This window comes from Mus caroli, unplaced genomic scaffold, assembly GCF_978045245.1.
Source record: "Mus caroli unplaced genomic scaffold, Mus_caroli_1 scaffold_4, whole genome shotgun sequence".
NCBI lineage: Eukaryota > Metazoa > Chordata > Mammalia > Rodentia > Muridae > Mus > Mus caroli.
The window spans coordinates 144,715,770-144,732,234 of record NW_028227259.1 but is presented as its reverse complement, the minus strand read 5'-3'; the positions used below and the strand labels follow the sequence as shown (position 1 = coordinate 144,732,234).

Below are 16,465 nucleotides of genomic sequence, written 5' to 3'. Positions count from 1 at the left end.
CCCAGTGCTGGCTTTTCCTAGCTGCAGGCTGCAGCAGAACAGTTCAGTTAGTCTGTGTGCTCTTAGTCCACACTTGCGAACAGCCTTTTGAATGGCAGAAGGAATCATCCAGAGCCCGGAGCTAAAGTATACAACCATATTTTAGGAGACTGAGGCAGGAAGGGAGGTGGTGAATTGAAGACCAGTCTGGGCTCTGTACCTTGACTCTCTCAAAACACAAGACCAAAACCAGTCTCCCAGACTCACTTTCTCTGCATGTCTTGACCTGGACTGGTGCAGCACCTCAAGGGAGTGTTTCCTGTAAGCTGGTCTTAGTGGTGGCCAGCCTTTCTGCCCTGTGCTGCTAGCATGAGCAGAGGAAGCAAGAGTGGGTTTCATCCCAGCATGATGTAAGGATGGCCACCTGTGTACAGAACTAATGGTGTGGGTCCTCACAGTGATGTGTATCTCATGGACTTTCAGAACCTAAGGAAGGACCAGCTGGATCTGTCCCCGGGTACATGAAAATAGGGAGTCCAGCTTGCTGGGCAGAGGCCCACTCTCACCTTGATATGTGTGGGTAGAAGACCCAGAAGATGCAGGCTGTGTGTGACAGCTCTGTGCTTGGTGGTATCTGATGAAATCCTGACTCTTTGTTGCTGGTTCTTCTAGGTCTAGACCACTGCAAAGTGAGCCATTCCTCTACTTCCCAATGGGGTTTCACAGATACTCCCGACGGCCCCGGCCAATCCCCCAGTGTCTTATAAAAGAAGATCTAGCATTTGTGTTGGCCTCACACACTTCTTCCCAGGGCTGGGGCAGGGCTGGGCCCTCTTTTCAGCCTTCAGGGTCCCTGAAGGTAGCCCAGGAAAAGAAGTGGCTAGATTGTCTTCTCATAGCAGCTTAGTTCCAGCCTTACACCTTGGCCTAGAAGATGCTCACCAAATTGGCATAGTTCTTTTCCTGCCCAGCGCCTGTCAGTGTTAAGCCTATGTGATGGGAATATGTGGTCATGGCCCTCAGACTTGACAGTGCAGTGGGCAAGAGCAGAGCGCTCAGCCATACACTCAACCAGCCCTGACAAAGACAAACACTGCTGTGCGCACTGACACGGGAGGACCTGTCAGAGGTGAGACTTAAGCAAAGACCCAGAGGGTTTACTGTTTACCGGAGCATGTGAAGAGAGCTGTCCCCATCCCCACAGAGATATGGTTCAGGGAAGAAGGCTGTCACAGAGCTGCTGTTGATGCCAATATTGCAGGTGCATGGGGGGCAGGAGGTGGCGGATGTCCTGGTCTGCGGGCCCATGGGCAGCTCACTGTAGTGCTAGTGCAGGATATTCCTGTGTGGTGTGAGGAGACAGTTGGCCATGGGAAAGCAAAGAGTGTGGTGGGAAGGGGATTTACTTGAGAGACTTCCTTAGTGGGCGAAGTGCTTGTGTCCCTTGACTTACCGTGTGGTGAAGAGAGAGAGGTCGGTGCTGAGAATGGATCTGCTCCCCGTGATCTCAGAACCATTGCTCAGAGCGATAGTCCTAAGCCGCTTCAAGTACTGCTGAGGCGTTAGCACACCAGCCTTCTGAAGCCCAAGGAGGCTCTGCAGTGCAGGCCCAGGAGACGAAGCTGCCTGTGTATGGGTGGGGGACACAGAGTTAGTTAGCACCTGCCCTTTTCCTGCTTCTAGCCAGCTTCCAGCCTCTGAACTTCTGTAGCCTGCCCTTCTGGCTCCTTGGAGAAAGTGCTCTAGGGGCCACAGCTGTCTCATCTACTTTGTGGAGAAGTCAGTGATCTGATCTGGGTATGTATCTCTAGTGTGCCCACGTGTGTACACCCACATGCTCTGGGTGTTTTTTGTCAACTGGATTCCATAATATTCCCACATGTGTATGCCCATGTGGTTGGCACATGGCATACACATGTGGGAATGACATGTCGGCTGTGTTTGTCCCGTGGCTGGTTGTGGCTGCTGTAGCTGCTGTATTATCACTAGAGCTGCTGTGAACTTGGTGGCTGTTTAGGCTTGGTTTCAGACTTGGGTGACAGGATTGTTGTCAATGGTTCTGATGCAGTGTGACCTTTGTTGAGCTCCCATGGTTCCCCGAACAGATCCTGTGAGGCTTGTGCCTAGTGTGTTATGTGGGCACCTCTGTCCTTGACATTTCCACCTGGTGCTCCCAAGTCAGGAAATTTCCACTCTCCTCCCTGAACATGGAACTCCAACAGCTCTCTGTCCACAGTGGCCTCACCCTGACCCATGCTGCACTCCTGGCCTCACTCTGAGTCAGTGGGAAGGTAGCTATTGATTGCCCGACACTGACTGATTATCTATACTAGCTGTCCCTCTGAGAGATTCAATGGATCAATACCCATTGCCTTCCCAACCCTGGGTCTGGGATGTAGGGATTTGACTTGCTAGCCAGCCAGAATGATAAAACTATTCATTAGGCTCGTCTGGTGAGGCACCAAGGGTGTTGCCTGATTTCACAGGCATGGTATAATGTCCTATGTGTTACCTACCCGTTAAACACCTGGCTGGGGGGTATCTTGGACTCCAGCCTGGCTTACTGTAGTAGGAGAGTGTCCCATCTTCACTGTCTCAATGGAAGTTGCTGTTAGACCTCAGTCTCTAGGTCTGCTCACTTCTGCCTGACCTTGCCTCTGTGCACCTCCAGCCCAGCCTCCTGAGGGGAGGATGTGGGTCCTGTCCAACACCCATCTGCACAGCCTGGAACCAGCTGTGCTGCTCTTTCTTGGCATCCCCTCCAAGGGCCTCTGCCTGCTTCACATTCCAGTTCAGTGCTTGGCATGCGCAATTTTGTCTCGAGACTTTTATTAAGCAGCTCCAGTCTAAGGAGTTAATTGTTACTGATAGCTAAGAGTATAATTACCTTGGTAAAATATCATGACTATTTTAAGCAATTGAAAATTGGCTTCTGGCACTGGGTGAACACAAACCATTTTCCTATTTGAGGCACGCTATTTCCAGTATGCACTAATATTCTATACCATAGTTGCAGAATCATATTTATAGAATGTAAGCAAGATTTTATTTTATTTTTTTTAATGAAAGAAAACCTTCCACTTCCCCTATTTGGTCACCCAAGGTCCCCAGGGTAGCAGTCACTAAGGACACACATTCTAGAAAGCAGGCCTGGAAAGAGGTGGGTTGCTGGGCCCTTGGTGGCCAATCCCATCTCTGTTAGATGGCAGCCTCAGAGGCCATTTGATTGTCATGGTGACGTCCTGCCTTAAGGCCCCTCAAATTGTTTCCATGTGTTTGTGTATGTATTGCACATGTAAATTCTTGTTCATGTGGATGTGCATATAGAGGTCAGAGATCAACCTTACTGTCTTTCCTCAGGTACCACCCACCTTGGTTTTATATGTACGTACATATGTGCATTTGTGTGTGTGTGTGTGTGTGTGTGTGTGTGTATGTTACATTTATATGTGTGTGCAAATTAGAAAACAACTTTTAGGAATTGGTTCTCTCCTCCCGTGTGGGGGAATCAAACATAGAGTGTCAGACTGGGCTGCAGAGTGCCCTTACCTGTGAGACCTTGTCTCTGAGACAGAGTCTCCCATTTGCCTGGAGCTTACCAAATAGGCTTGACTTAGTGTGGAGTCCCAGGGATTCTCCTGCCTCAGCCTCCCCAAACATGACTTTTTAAATGTGGATTCTTGGATTCTAACTTAGGTCTTCGTGCCTGTAAAGCAGGCACTTTGCCAGCTGAGCCCTCTCCACAGTCTGGACTTTGGACTGTGGATAGTGAGTGTTCTGAGCCTGCTCTGCCTGTGCTGTTGTGAGTCCTTTGGAGGTGACAGCTGCCTGTCTTTTTTGTTTGTTTTGTTTTGTTTTGTTTGTTTTTTTTGAGACAGGGTTTCTCTGTGTAGCCCTGGCTGTCCTGGAACTCACTTTGTAGACCAGGCTGGCCTTGAACTCAGAAATCCACCTGCCTCTGCCTCCCGAGTGCTGGGATTAAAGGCGTGCGCCACCACGCCCGGCTCAGCTGTCTGTCTTTTGTGCTTGCTGGGAGACTCAGCTGTTCCCTTTTAATCAAGACTCTTCATAGCTTCCTACTGTCTCAGGGTCTCTGCTGTGGTACTGTGGCCTTAAGTGCCACCCACAACAGTGGAGCTAATATGGCATCAATCCCTAGAAGCAAGTGGCAGACTTGTCCATAGTGCCTCCCTTTTTGAATACTTGCATGGTACGAGCTGCTAGCAGGCAGGAGGGATTCTGTGCTCCCTCTGTGGAGGGCAGACACCATATCTCAGGTCAGCCCTGCAGGCTGGGAGATGCCCTCCACTCCTCCCTCACTCACAGGGATTGTGCCTGGACCCTCCTGTGTGTGGCACAGAGCTGGAGATCACATGCACTTGTGGGTTCTTGTGGCCCTGGAAGGACTGTGGGCTAGGGAATGGGCATCATGCCCAAGGGTCATGTCTCGGTGAAGGTGAGGAGAGGTATGGTGCAGGGGCAGACAGAGGCTCATACAGCCCATCTTGCTGAATATTTGCCTTGGAGTGGCTTGGTTTTCTTCCTGCTGGAATGCTGTCACGAGGTCAAATGTGCTCCCATAGACAGTAGAGGGAAGCAGTGTCCGCTTAAACTCTCGTTTATTGGACACCTAGTCAACATTGCCATTTTCCTCCTTGGAGAGCTCCATAGCAGATGCAGTGTCTCCTCTGTCCAGCGCTGAGTGGACGCTGTCTGCAGATGATGCCATGCCAGTAGGAGGCTCCCTGGGTGACCATCCCTGTCCTAGTCACCTCTGGAGGGTGGGAGTGGAATCAGGTGGGGCTCCTCTGCCCCGCCCTTACACCCTTTGCTTTATGGCATGTGCTTGTGAAGAAACTTCTAGAGGCAGAGAGGGGCTGTGAAGTGGCTGGGGGCTTCCATGGGTGAAGCAGAACCAGAGCTCTGTGGTTGCTGCTCCCTAGCTAACGAGTGTAGGGAAATCCTCAGTAGGGCTTTGTGGGCTTATTGTGTATGTGTTCATTGTTCAGCTTCCATGTGTGTGTGTATGTATGTGTGTGTGTGTGTGTGTGTGTCTGTCTGTCTGTCTGTATCTGGGTGTATTTTACTGGTCCAGTGCCTGTGGCTTCTTGTGTTGCAGCATTGTGCTTTGAAGGTCTGTTCTCATTGACAGAGCTTATTCACAGGCCACTTCTGTGATTAGAGGTGAAAATCCCACTATGTGCCCATCCATTTTCCTCTGGGCACACCTTTGACCTTTCCCACTGTTTTTGTTAGGGTTTCTATTCCTGCACAAACATTATGGCAAAAAAGCAAGTTGGCAAGGAAAGGGTTTATTCAGCTTACACTTTCCACATTGCTGTTGATCACCAAAGGAAGTCAGGACTGGAACTCAAGCAGGGCAGGAAGCAGGAGCTGATGCAGAGGCCATGGAGGGATGTTACTTACTGGCTTGCTTCCCTTGACTTGCTCAGCTTGCTTTCTTATAGAACCCAAGACTATCAGCCCAGGGATGGCACCACCCACAAGGGGCCCTCCACACTTGAGCACTGAGAAAATGCCCCACAGCTGGATCTCATGGAGACATTTTCTCACCTGAAGCTCCTTTCTCTGTGATAGCTCCAGCTGTGTCAAGTTGACACAAAACCAGTCAGTACACCCAGTATGGTGGTACTGTGGAATATTTTGGAAGATGGCACTAGGTACTTGTGTCCATTGTGCCTTTATTCTGCTGTGTGTATTTTCTTCTCTGGAGTGAGTTTTGTGCTGAAGGCTGTATGCATCCACTGTAGTGCAAGAAAGACGGAGGCAGGCTGCTGCCTGTCCTGATGGCCTTATGCTCCCCTCACTCTCAGGGGACCCACCTGCTTCTGACTTTGACTGTAGCCCAGCTGTGGAGTCACAGGGCCCCTGCTCTTCTTGTCTGCTTTCTGGTAATCCATAGTGAGAGTGGTGTTGCTGTTGTGTGGACCTCAAGGTGCTACCATGTGAATAAACTGGTACTTTTGTGCACATACTTGAACATAGTCAGTGCTATAGCAGACAGCTCTCGTGACCATAGGCTTCCTTGGGATGGTAGACCTCCTACCACCTGAGTGCCAGTTGAGGGTGCCACCTGCATCCTTCTTCTTTAGATTCACACCAACAATCCAGTTCTTTGCCCTCTCGATTTTCTCTAGGGGTGAGCAGGTAATCTGGATTCTGGGTGTGACCCCTTGGATCAGGATAGGACCCTCTTCACCTGTGGCATGCCTTCACTTGTCACCGCCTCTGTGTCTGCAGGTGAACAGACGTTTTTCATTTTAATTGCAGGCCAGTATATCGATTTTCTCTTTCTGCCGGCACTCTGGGCGTTTTGATTAAGTATCTCTGCTGACTGAAGTCAGGCAGATATTAAAGGAAATCTTACAGCTTCCTTCAAGCAAGCTATGGTTTTACCTTTTATGCTTGAGTCTGACAGGCATCTGGAATTGGGTTTGGAGTGTGATATGAAACGGGTGCCCAGACTTGTTCTGTCCTCTGATCCACTGTTGAATGGCTCTGCTCTTGAAAGGGGCATCCTTCCACCAGTCCATAGTGGGCTGCTGTAGAATCTATACTGTCAGCTCCTTGTGTCTATCTGCCTGTGTCACCCTGTCTGATTTTTTGAGTATAAGTATTGATATCTGCCATGGAATCATCCAGATATGTTGTTCTTTACAATTCCTTAGCTGCAGTGACCCAGGCCTGTGAGCTTAGCTAGAGCTCTAGATTAGCATGCTCTATGGAGTGGACTCAAGGCCAGTTTGAGCAAACCAGTAAGACCCTACTGCAAAATAAAACATGAAGAATTGAGTGGGGTGGGGTGTTATTACAGAAAGGGCTAAGGAGGCAGAGTGCAGGGATCTGCCAGCAACCTTCAGGATCCACATAAGATCCTGGGTAAGTGGGCTGGTGAGGGGACCAGTGGCTAAAGATGCTCTTTGTCAAGCCCGATGACCTTAACCCCTAGAAACCACATAAAGGTGAAAGTGAGAACTGTTTCTACTGACTAACTCATGAGCACTATGGAGTACTCCCCAAATAAATAAAGTTGGAAGAAAAGAAAAAAGGAAAGGAAAGAAAGAAGAAAGAAGGGCTAGAGAGCTAGCTCAGCTATTAAGCACTCTTGCTGTTTTCTAAAGGATCCAGGTACAGCTCTAGCAGTCTCACTGGGATGCTGGAATAACTGCATGTAATTCTAGCTCCAGGGGCTCCTTCACTCTTTTCTGACCTCGGTGGACACTCACACAAATGTGGCACACATGCAAACACATGTGTGCACACACATATAAATACAAATAAATTTTTAAAAAAATGTTGTACTTTCTGTACATGGGTAGCCCTACACCCACACAGATTGCTTGACCAGAATGCTTACCCCTCATACATAACACCCTGGCTTCCATCCCTGGGACAGATAAGGAAATAAAGTAAGTGCTCCCACAGACCTTTAGGCCCCCACACCTCCCCATGTGCAGCTGCTTACTGCCCATAAGACACTGCGGGATGTGATTCAGACTGCTATGAGTTTATGAATCATTTTGAGGAGAAATCATATCTTGGTGTTGTTTGGTTTTATAAGTGGCATTAACCATCCCTCATTTACTGAGATGGTCTTTAATTTTTCACAGCAAGTTTTATAGATTTTACACTAAAGTCTGACCAGCATTGGGTTTTCCTCCCTAGCTGTTTTCTACTCAGGGTGTCTGCTCCGTTTTTTAAATGTCAGATCTTTAGTTACGTTTGTGTCAGGGGCAGGGAGGAGGAGTAGATGCATGTGAGTGGGTGTATCTGAGGGGACCAGAGGTGTTGGAGCTGGAGTTACAGGCATGTGTGAGCCTCCTGACATAAGTGCTGGGAGGTCAACTTGGGTCCTTCCTAAGAGCAAGAAGTGCTCCTAACCCCCAGGCCGTTTCTCCAGCCCCCACTGGTGGGTTTGAAAGATGTCTTAGGAGACTTTTCATTTTGTTCATCTTCTATCTATGGCTGTGGTCAGGCGTGGGCAATGCCTCTTATGACTTTGCTAACCCCAGCACAGCCTGGGGAGAGCATGCTGGAGGAGGAAGTGCCTGTGCACTGCCCAGTCTGAGGCTGGGCAGCATGAGTGCTGTGGAGTTGGTTTGTTTGGGTAGCGCATGTGCTGAAGGATTAGTTTGTTGGTCGCGTGATCTTGGAGTCATGGTAAGTTGTGATGATAGAGAGGCGTCCCTCATGCCACTGACCAAGCTTCTCCTGGCATATTCCTAGAGTGGTTGTACTACAGGGTGAGCATAGGTGGCAGACTGTGCCATCCTGTCATCCATCAGAGCTTACATTGATCCATGACCTTCAGGATGTAGAGCTATGTGGCCATGCCTGTGATCCTGGTTCCTATCTCGGCGAGTCTCATGTTCCAAGCATCTCATCAAAGTAGAGTCATGATGTGGGTTTTACTGAATGCTGCACCGGTGGAGGCCAGAGAACAGCCTTGTTAATTTTTTTCTTTCTACCTTTATTAAAGGGTTCTGTGGTTCACTCAGGTCACCTCTCTAAGCCACTCCACTAGCCCATTTTAGGCTTTAAGTAGTGAGCGGTGAGCAAAGCGTTGCTGGCACCTTTCCTCTTACCTTTGTCTTCATGGTATCCCATTTGCTGACTCTTAGGTTCTGTGTTCTGTATGTACTGCTGTGGTCAGTGTTCTAGTATGGAGACACCTTGGCATTGTGAGGGTCACTTATAGGTGTGTCATCTCTGGGGCTAGATGAGTGTAGAACTTCCATACTATAGGTGGCCCAGAGAGCTTTCTCCACCCTGGATGCTTTGGGTGCCTAGTAGCCCAGCCCACCACCTTCTCCCGGCTGTGCCTTCCTTTGTATCTTGTGTACCACGTGGTCCTGTTAGATGATTTGTGATTCTCATCCCTCTGCCTGGGTGGATCCTTGCCTGGATGTTCATTTGCTAGAGGGCATCACGGTGGCCCATGGATTCCAACAATTGCGCTTCGTGTGAGCATAAGTTGTAAGTATCCAGAAATCCTGGTGTGACAATGCTGTGCTGAGTTGAGCCTTTTCTGTGTGATCGTGGGCACGTGGAGGTCAAAGGACACCCTCTGGCCTCTTCCTTAATTGCTCCTCACCTGGTTTTAGAGACTGGCTCTCTCATTACCCTGGAGCTTCTCTAGTAGGCTAGGCTGACTGGCCACTGAGCCCCAGGGCTCATCCTAAGCACTGGGGCTACTACCAGAGCCAGCTTTTACGTAGGTACTGGAGATCAAACTCAGGTCTTTGCTGGGGCAGCAAGTACGTTACTAACTGAGCTGTCTCCTTGACCCCCAGACTGGTGTTTTTTACTTAGGAATATGACTTCAAATTCCTCCGTATTTTTCTTGGCTGGATTGCTCAGTTTAAAAAGTCATTGGTTGCCATTGCAGTGCATGGCAGGCAGACTGCAGTTTACCCAGCATCCATCTGCTGTACATTTCAGTTGCCTGGATTCTAGCAGATTTGAATACAGTGCGTTTACTGGCATTGTGCTCTCCAGCAGTAGCTGGACACTGCTCAGCTCTGAGTTCTTCTGGTGCTAGACCCTTCTACATACCTCATGATGTTTTTCACATACAGGACTTTCCTATCCTCTTGTGAGATCTCCTTGATGCTAGGGCTAAAGAAGAAACCAAGGCACAGAGACAGGTGGACTGGGTGGGAATTCAGAGCAATTCTACTCCTGATCACCTGCTGTTACTACCTTAACAACAGAGTCATGGCTGAATTTCTTGTTTGGTTTGCCCCCCACCCCCATGTGTGTGACAGATATGTGTGCAAAGATGAATGTACTCAGGGCAGAGGATATCAGTCCTTCTCCCCCCCTCCCCCCAACATCAACTCCCTGTGATTTTTCTATGTGCTCCCACACATTGGGGCTATAGGTCTGTGTAACCATGCTCAACTTTTTATATGGGTACAGAGATTCAAACTCAGGTTCTCGTGTTCCATAAGCAAGCACTCTTAATCCCTGAGCCATCTCCTTGGCCCTCTGTAGCTTATTCTTGCTATTGTGGCACTACTCACCACTCTGGGACCTCTACCGAGCCTTGTGACTGGCAGCCCTCTGTCTCCAAGACCAGGGTCAGTGTTAGGTGAAGGCTCCCTAGAAGCTGGAGTTGTGCTGTTTGCTTAGCCACCCTCCAGGCAGTGGCAGCTCTCCTGTGGACCTGGCTTGGAGCTCCAGGCTGGGCCTTTGCTACCATCCCCCTCATCTTCCTACTGCCCCTGGGGTGTGGGACTCTACCCACATAGAAGGGAATTATCCTGGCTGCTGCCTTCTCTCTGCGGATTCTGGATCACAGGGAAGCTGTCATCGTCATTTGTGAAATGGTATTCCCCATAATTCTGCAGCCTCCCGGGTCTGGCAGCCACACAAGCTGTGCTGCGGTCCTCTTTTTAGCTCATCCAATTGAGGTCTAAGTGAGGCTTAGAGGCTTGGCTGAGGCTGCTCGGCAGGAGCTGATGCTCTGTCCTCTTATTTTCCTCTCATTGTGAGCCCTCCACAGTCTCAAGCCAAATCTGCATGATTTACTCTACACAGTTGTGTTTGTTCCTATACTTCTGATGTCGAGGGAAACCCTCTTAGAGAACCGAGACTTAAACTGTGGGCCTTCTGCCACTGAACAGCATCCCTGGCCCTTTGTAAAAACTTAAGTTACCCAGACTGGCCATGAACTCAAGGTCCTCCTGCTTCTCTCTCTGGGGTCACTGGGACAGCAGGGCTGTCTAATTAAGCATGTCTGGGAATCCTTTCTCTTGACTGCTGTTGAGACTGGGAGTCTCCTGTTCAGCCCTTAGGTCATGAGAGGATCTGGCTTCCTAAACAGGCATTAGTTCCTGAAGACCTCAAGATCTTTTGGAGGGTGCAGCAGCTACCCAAGCTGCAGCTCTGACCTCTTTTCCTCCTTGGGAAGTTTCAGGACCCTCCCTGCTGTCCTGGGCAGGCTGACCTGGCATAGGTGTGCTGACATAAATTTGACTTCATGTGGGTCCTCAGTGTTCCTTGGAAGTGAACAAAGGGGCAGGCTCTTTCTGGGGCTCCCTCTTCTCTTGCCCATGGTACCCGACATTTCTCCTTTTTCTGCTTGCTGCAAAGGAGAAAGACTTATCATTTTGGGCCTTCCAGAACTGATCACACATGAGACATCTGATCACACAGATTTGATTTAGAGACTCTGTGTGTGTGTGTGTGTGTGTGTGTGTGTGTGTGTGTGTAGACCAGAGGTTGACATTGGGTTTCTTCCTATGGCACTCTCCACATTATTTGCTGAGTTAGGGTTTCTTGTTGATCCTAGATCTTGTCCATTCAGCTAGTCCAGCTAGCTGGCTTGCTCCAGGGAACTGATTGCTGAGTCTGGGTTGCCATGACCACTTAGGTTTGCACCTGGATGCTGAGGGTCTTAACTCTGGTCCTCCTTGCTGAGCCACCTCCTTAGCACTTTATATGACTTCAAGTGGTAGAAATGTGAGAGCTAATGTTGGAGATGTGTGCACTCATGCACTTGTGCACACACACACACACACACACACACACACCCTGAGTACTTCTTTTTATTTTAAGGAAGACTGATATACAGGGAGGGTAAGTGGCCATGGGGACACTGCAGGATTCCTCCATGCTCTCCCTTGCAGCTTGCTTCAAGATTGATTCAGAGTGCTTCTAGGGTGGAACCATAGAGACCCTGTAGCACTCTGAAGGAAAATGTGCACCATGAGGGCTGGGTAAGATGAACAGAGTACCTGAGTCATTGGGGTGGAGCCTCTATCCTGCTGGCCTGGGTGCTACAACTGAATTGAGAACCTTGTTCATCTGAGGGAGGGCCGGAGTTCTAGAACTGGGCACAGGGACGTGTCTGAACCCCACTTCTCTGCTCAAGGTTTCTTGTGTGGCCAGCTAGCTCTGAGTAGGAATATGGCAGCTATTGCTTTCCATGCACATACCCCTGTTCTGATGTTTCTCCTCCCTTCCCACCATCAGAGGCCGTATGTTCCTTTCTGTCTATTGTAAGCACGTGTGCTGTGTGCCATGCTGGGGAGATGTGGCTGTACTACCTCACCCCTGCCCTTGTAGACCCCTCACCTCCATGGCAGCTCTGCCTCTGCACCTGGGTAACAAGATGGCCCCAAGTCTGCCTGCCTGCCTGCCTGCCTGCCTTCCTTCCTTCCTTCCTTCCTTCCTTCCTTCCTTCCTTCCTTCCTAAAAAGATGTATTCACTTTTAAAGTTTATGCCGGGTGGGGTGGCGCTCGCCTTTAATCCCAGCACTTGGGAGGCAGAGGCAGGTGGATTTCTGAGTTCGAGGCCAGCCTGGTCTACAAAGTGAGTTCCAGGACAGCGAGGGCTACACAGAGAAACCCTGTCTTGAAAAAAAAAAAAAGTTTATGTATATGGGTGTTTTGTCTTATTTTGTTTTGTTTCTGCCTGCATGTATGTATATGCATCATGTATGTGCAGTGCTTGCAGAGGCCAGAGGCCAGCGTCAGATCTCCTTGAACTGGAGTTACAGACAGTTGTTAGCTACCATGTGGTAGTGGGAATTGAGCCTAGGTCTCTGATAGAGTAGCCGTGCTCTTATCTGTCTGCCCCTAAGCCTGGTTTTCTGCACTCTGCACTGCCAGCCCTGAGACACACTGCAGGGAAGCACGGTGCAGTGGGATGGTTCTGCCATAAACTGGCTACTCGCCCAGCTTCAGGCTTCTGAACTTTTAAGTTCACTCCACTTCTGCTAATGACTGACTCCACATTAGCAATCTGTCGGGAGCATCTGGTGGGATGTCCCACTGCCTCTGCTCCTGCGGAGGAATTGTTCTGTGTGCCCTGATGTTCTCTTCACAACCAGCAGGGTCCACAGCATGGATGTTCAGGGGTTTGGGTATTACCTGCTCAGCAGGCCATTTTGGGACCTATATCCAGTCTTTTTTGGCTGGCCTCAAACTTGACCTTAAATTTTTGATTCTCCTACCCTTCTCCCTCTTTGGTGCTAGGATTACAGATATGTGCCACTTCATCCAAACTGAACTCTGGACTTTGTGGATGCCCAACAAGCCTCTGCCTAGCCTTTCTTCCTGCCCTTCTGGGTCCTATTTTGTCTGTCAGGAGGGAAAGCATTCATTTGGTCCGGGAAGGAGCCATTTGCAAAGTCACTTGAAAGCTGTCCTTGGCCTTTGCATTGTCCCACCAAGAATGCCACTGGAGCTGGGTTGTGACAGGAAAAAAGTTTTCAAGGAGAAAAGCAATTTTAGGAAATAAAATGAGATCAAAACAAAGTGCCTTTTGTTCCTCTCCAAGCTGCAGATGGTTATTAAGATAGGGGTTCCTTGGTGCGGGGGCAGGAGGGGCTTGCCTCTGGCCACTGCTGCTGATCCATGAAAGCAAGGTGCCCTCATGCAGGCCATCCCAGGGACCTGCTGGGGTCCCTCTCTGGGTCTCAGATCTGCCAGATCTTTACCTGACCACCTTTGCAGCCCACCGTTGCCTCAGAGCCTTTACCTGCGCATCTCCTCCTCCCTCCCTCCCTTGGAGTTGCTGTCACCTTGCTCGGTCTGGCTCACTGACTTCCCTCTGCCCTTGCTTTTAATAGGCCCTTTGGCACAGCTGTTTGCAGCCAGTCAAAATCTGGCAATTGTTTGGCTCTCTCTTCTGATGGGTGGACAAGCTGAGGGCGTAGAGAAGTCACCTGCAAAGGTCATGTGCCCAGGAAGGTCTCTGACCTGGTGATGAGGATGGCAGGCCAAGCCTCAATGCTCTTTTCTGCCAAGGGCAACATTCATGGAAGAGCATAAACATGTTGTCCCAGCCCCAAAGATTGGTGGCCCTGTACCTACCCTTACAGGATTTCAGGGGCATCTGGAGACACTGCAACCAGGTAGCAGTTACAGATGCTTTGGTTTCTGGTTTGTTTGTTTGGTTGATTGGTTGGTTGGTTTGGGTTTGGTTTTGGTTTCTTGGCTTAAAACCAACTATTTGGAAGATGTGGCAATTGCCCTTTTGGTTTCTGAGATATTGTGTCTCACTGACCTGGGCGAGGTTGGCGAGCTCCCGTGCATCCTCTGCCTTGGCCTCCCTTCGCAGTGCTGCATGTGCACAGTGGAAGAAGAGGTGTTATCAGTGGGTGGTGGAAAACATGGTACCCTGTCCCTGCCATCATCCATCCTTCCCTGGGCTTAGCTGACACATTTTGGGTAAGGATGGTAGCCACTCAGGACCTGCTGTGGGTCCTGGTCTTGGTGTATGATGTCTGAAGATACTGAGCCTGTGTGGTCAGTGTCTGTCTCCCATGTAACTCCCCCCACCCCATGCTGCTGTGCCACTTTTCAGTACATCCCACTCCAGTATCACTCCAGGACACTGGCCCCTTCAGTACTCAGAACGGCTTCTGGAAAGGAGTTAGCCTATACCTTGGAGACCACATCACCCTGCCAGCCCTGTCATTGTTTCTGAAACATCCTCATGGGGATGGGGGCATGAGGGACAACAGAGATGGCACAGTGAGTCAGGTAGGTGTAGGGCAAGGTAGAGCCTGCTTCTAGGGGAAGATGTTAGTAGGATGCTGGTGGCTTTGTTTTCTATTAACCTTGACTTTCTAAAATACTGCATTCACGTGCTATTGATCTTGATCCTCAGAGCTGTTGTGAACACCCTCAAATCCAAGCCCAGGATGTTCATCCGCTGCCCTGCATCATCCTGGTCCAGGCTACCCTTTCATTTCTGGGTATTCACATCACAGCTCAATTGGAGTTTACAGTGCCAGTGCTACCACATGTGGTGGTACATTCCTTTAATCCCAGCACTTGGGAAACAGAGGCAGGTAGATCTCTGTGAGTTCAAGGCCGGCCTAAACTACAGAGTGAGACCCTGTTTCAAATTTCAAGCTGCAACCAAAACCAAAACCAGCCAGTACCTTAGCTGGGATGGGTTTGGAGTCTCAACACAAGGCTACACACTAATGAGAAGGAAGGAACCGGCCTGGGTAGGTGCCCAGTGATGGCCTGAGTCTGATCTTCTCCACTCAACACAGGTGGTCTATGGCTTAGCCTTGTTGGGGACATGTGGCCTTCAATATCCAGGGGAGTTAGCAAGGCACCTGGATGCCACCAGAGGCCCAGCTTGTCCCTGTCACTTTGGTTCCTGTCACAGAACCCTCTTTGCCTACTACGGTGGAGACCTTGTCCAACTTTTTCACACAATTTCGAAGAAATCCAAATCTTTGAATAACCTTGGTCCTGAAAGGAAAGGCGCTGGCTGCAGGTGAAAATTGATGGTGGTGCTCAAAGGCATGGTTCCCTGCCAAGACAGCCTCTCGAGTGCAGCTTCCAAAAATAGCCGCCACAACAGTGGTGCTGGAACTGCTCCCTGCTCTGCCTGGAGCCTGCTCCAAAGACGGTGAGTGTGCGGCAGCCTCCCCTGCTGCCTGGCCTTCATGTCTGCCCTTGGCCTGCTGCTGGGCCAGGTCAGCACTGGGGCTGCTGCCCTGTGGTTCCTCACATAACTGGCTTCCAAGGATCCTGTGAGGTCCCCAAGATAGAGTGTGTACTGGCTCTAGGTCAGAAAGTACAGTAGACTGTAGACCCTGGGAGGAGGATGCGCTCGCTCGCTCTCTCAGGCTGGCTGCCTCAAACTGTATTCAGTTCTGGTCGTCATGGTTGGCTTCTGGTGTGTGTGTGTGTGTGTTCCCTTAGTTTGAGAGTTCTCAATGTATTTTTCTCTGTAGTCCTGGCTGGCCTGAACTTGCTAATTAGACCAGGTTAGCCTCCAATTCAAAAGAAATCAGCATGTCTCTGCCACCTGAGTGCTAGGATTATAGGCATACATCAACATTGGCTTGTTTTTTTTTTTTTTTTTTTTTTTTTTTTTTGGAAACAGTTTTAACCTGTGTGTGTGAGGTGCATGCGTGTGTTCTTGTCTTTGTTGTGTGCTTGTGCCTATGTATGTAGAAACCAGCAGTTTGTACCAGGCGCCTTCCTCCCTGAGTCATTCTGAGCCATATTTTCTGAGATATTGTGTCTCACTGACCTGGGCGAGGTTGGCGAGCTCCCGTGCATCGTCTGCCTTGGCCTCCCTTCGCAGTGCTGCCTGTGCCTTACTGCTCTCAGCCCTTCGATGTGGCTGCTCGGGATCTGAGCTCGGCCCTCACGCTTATGTGGCTGAGTGTTTGCCAGCTGAGCCTTCTCTTCAGGCCCTATCATGGCTTCTGTCGGTGAGGCCTTTGCTTTACTTTTCTGGGGGGGGGGTTCTCTTATCTGAGGGGCTCGGCTACGTGCTCACTATGCCCAAAGCAACCATGGTGCTTGCTTTCATCAAAACAACTCTCTTCCATTAACTGTTGCCACTTTAATAATCCCATGTGTATGTGTGGGGGGAGATCACTTTGAAAATGTGACTAGAATTTGCAGTCTTAATTTGTAGAAGAAGCTGCATCTGGCTCAGGATGGGTTGCTGCCCAGGAATTGAGGGTGGGGTAGGGAA

At 49.8% G+C, this 16,465-nt stretch overlaps 1 protein-coding gene across 2 annotated transcripts in view; it reads left to right on the top strand.

Moving 5' to 3' along the window:
- The window catches only part of Mad1l1 (mitotic arrest deficient 1 like 1), a 331,728-nt gene that overhangs the window by 145,900 nt on the left and 169,363 nt on the right, over nt 1-16,465 (top strand). The gene's annotated exons all lie outside the window — the stretch shown is intronic.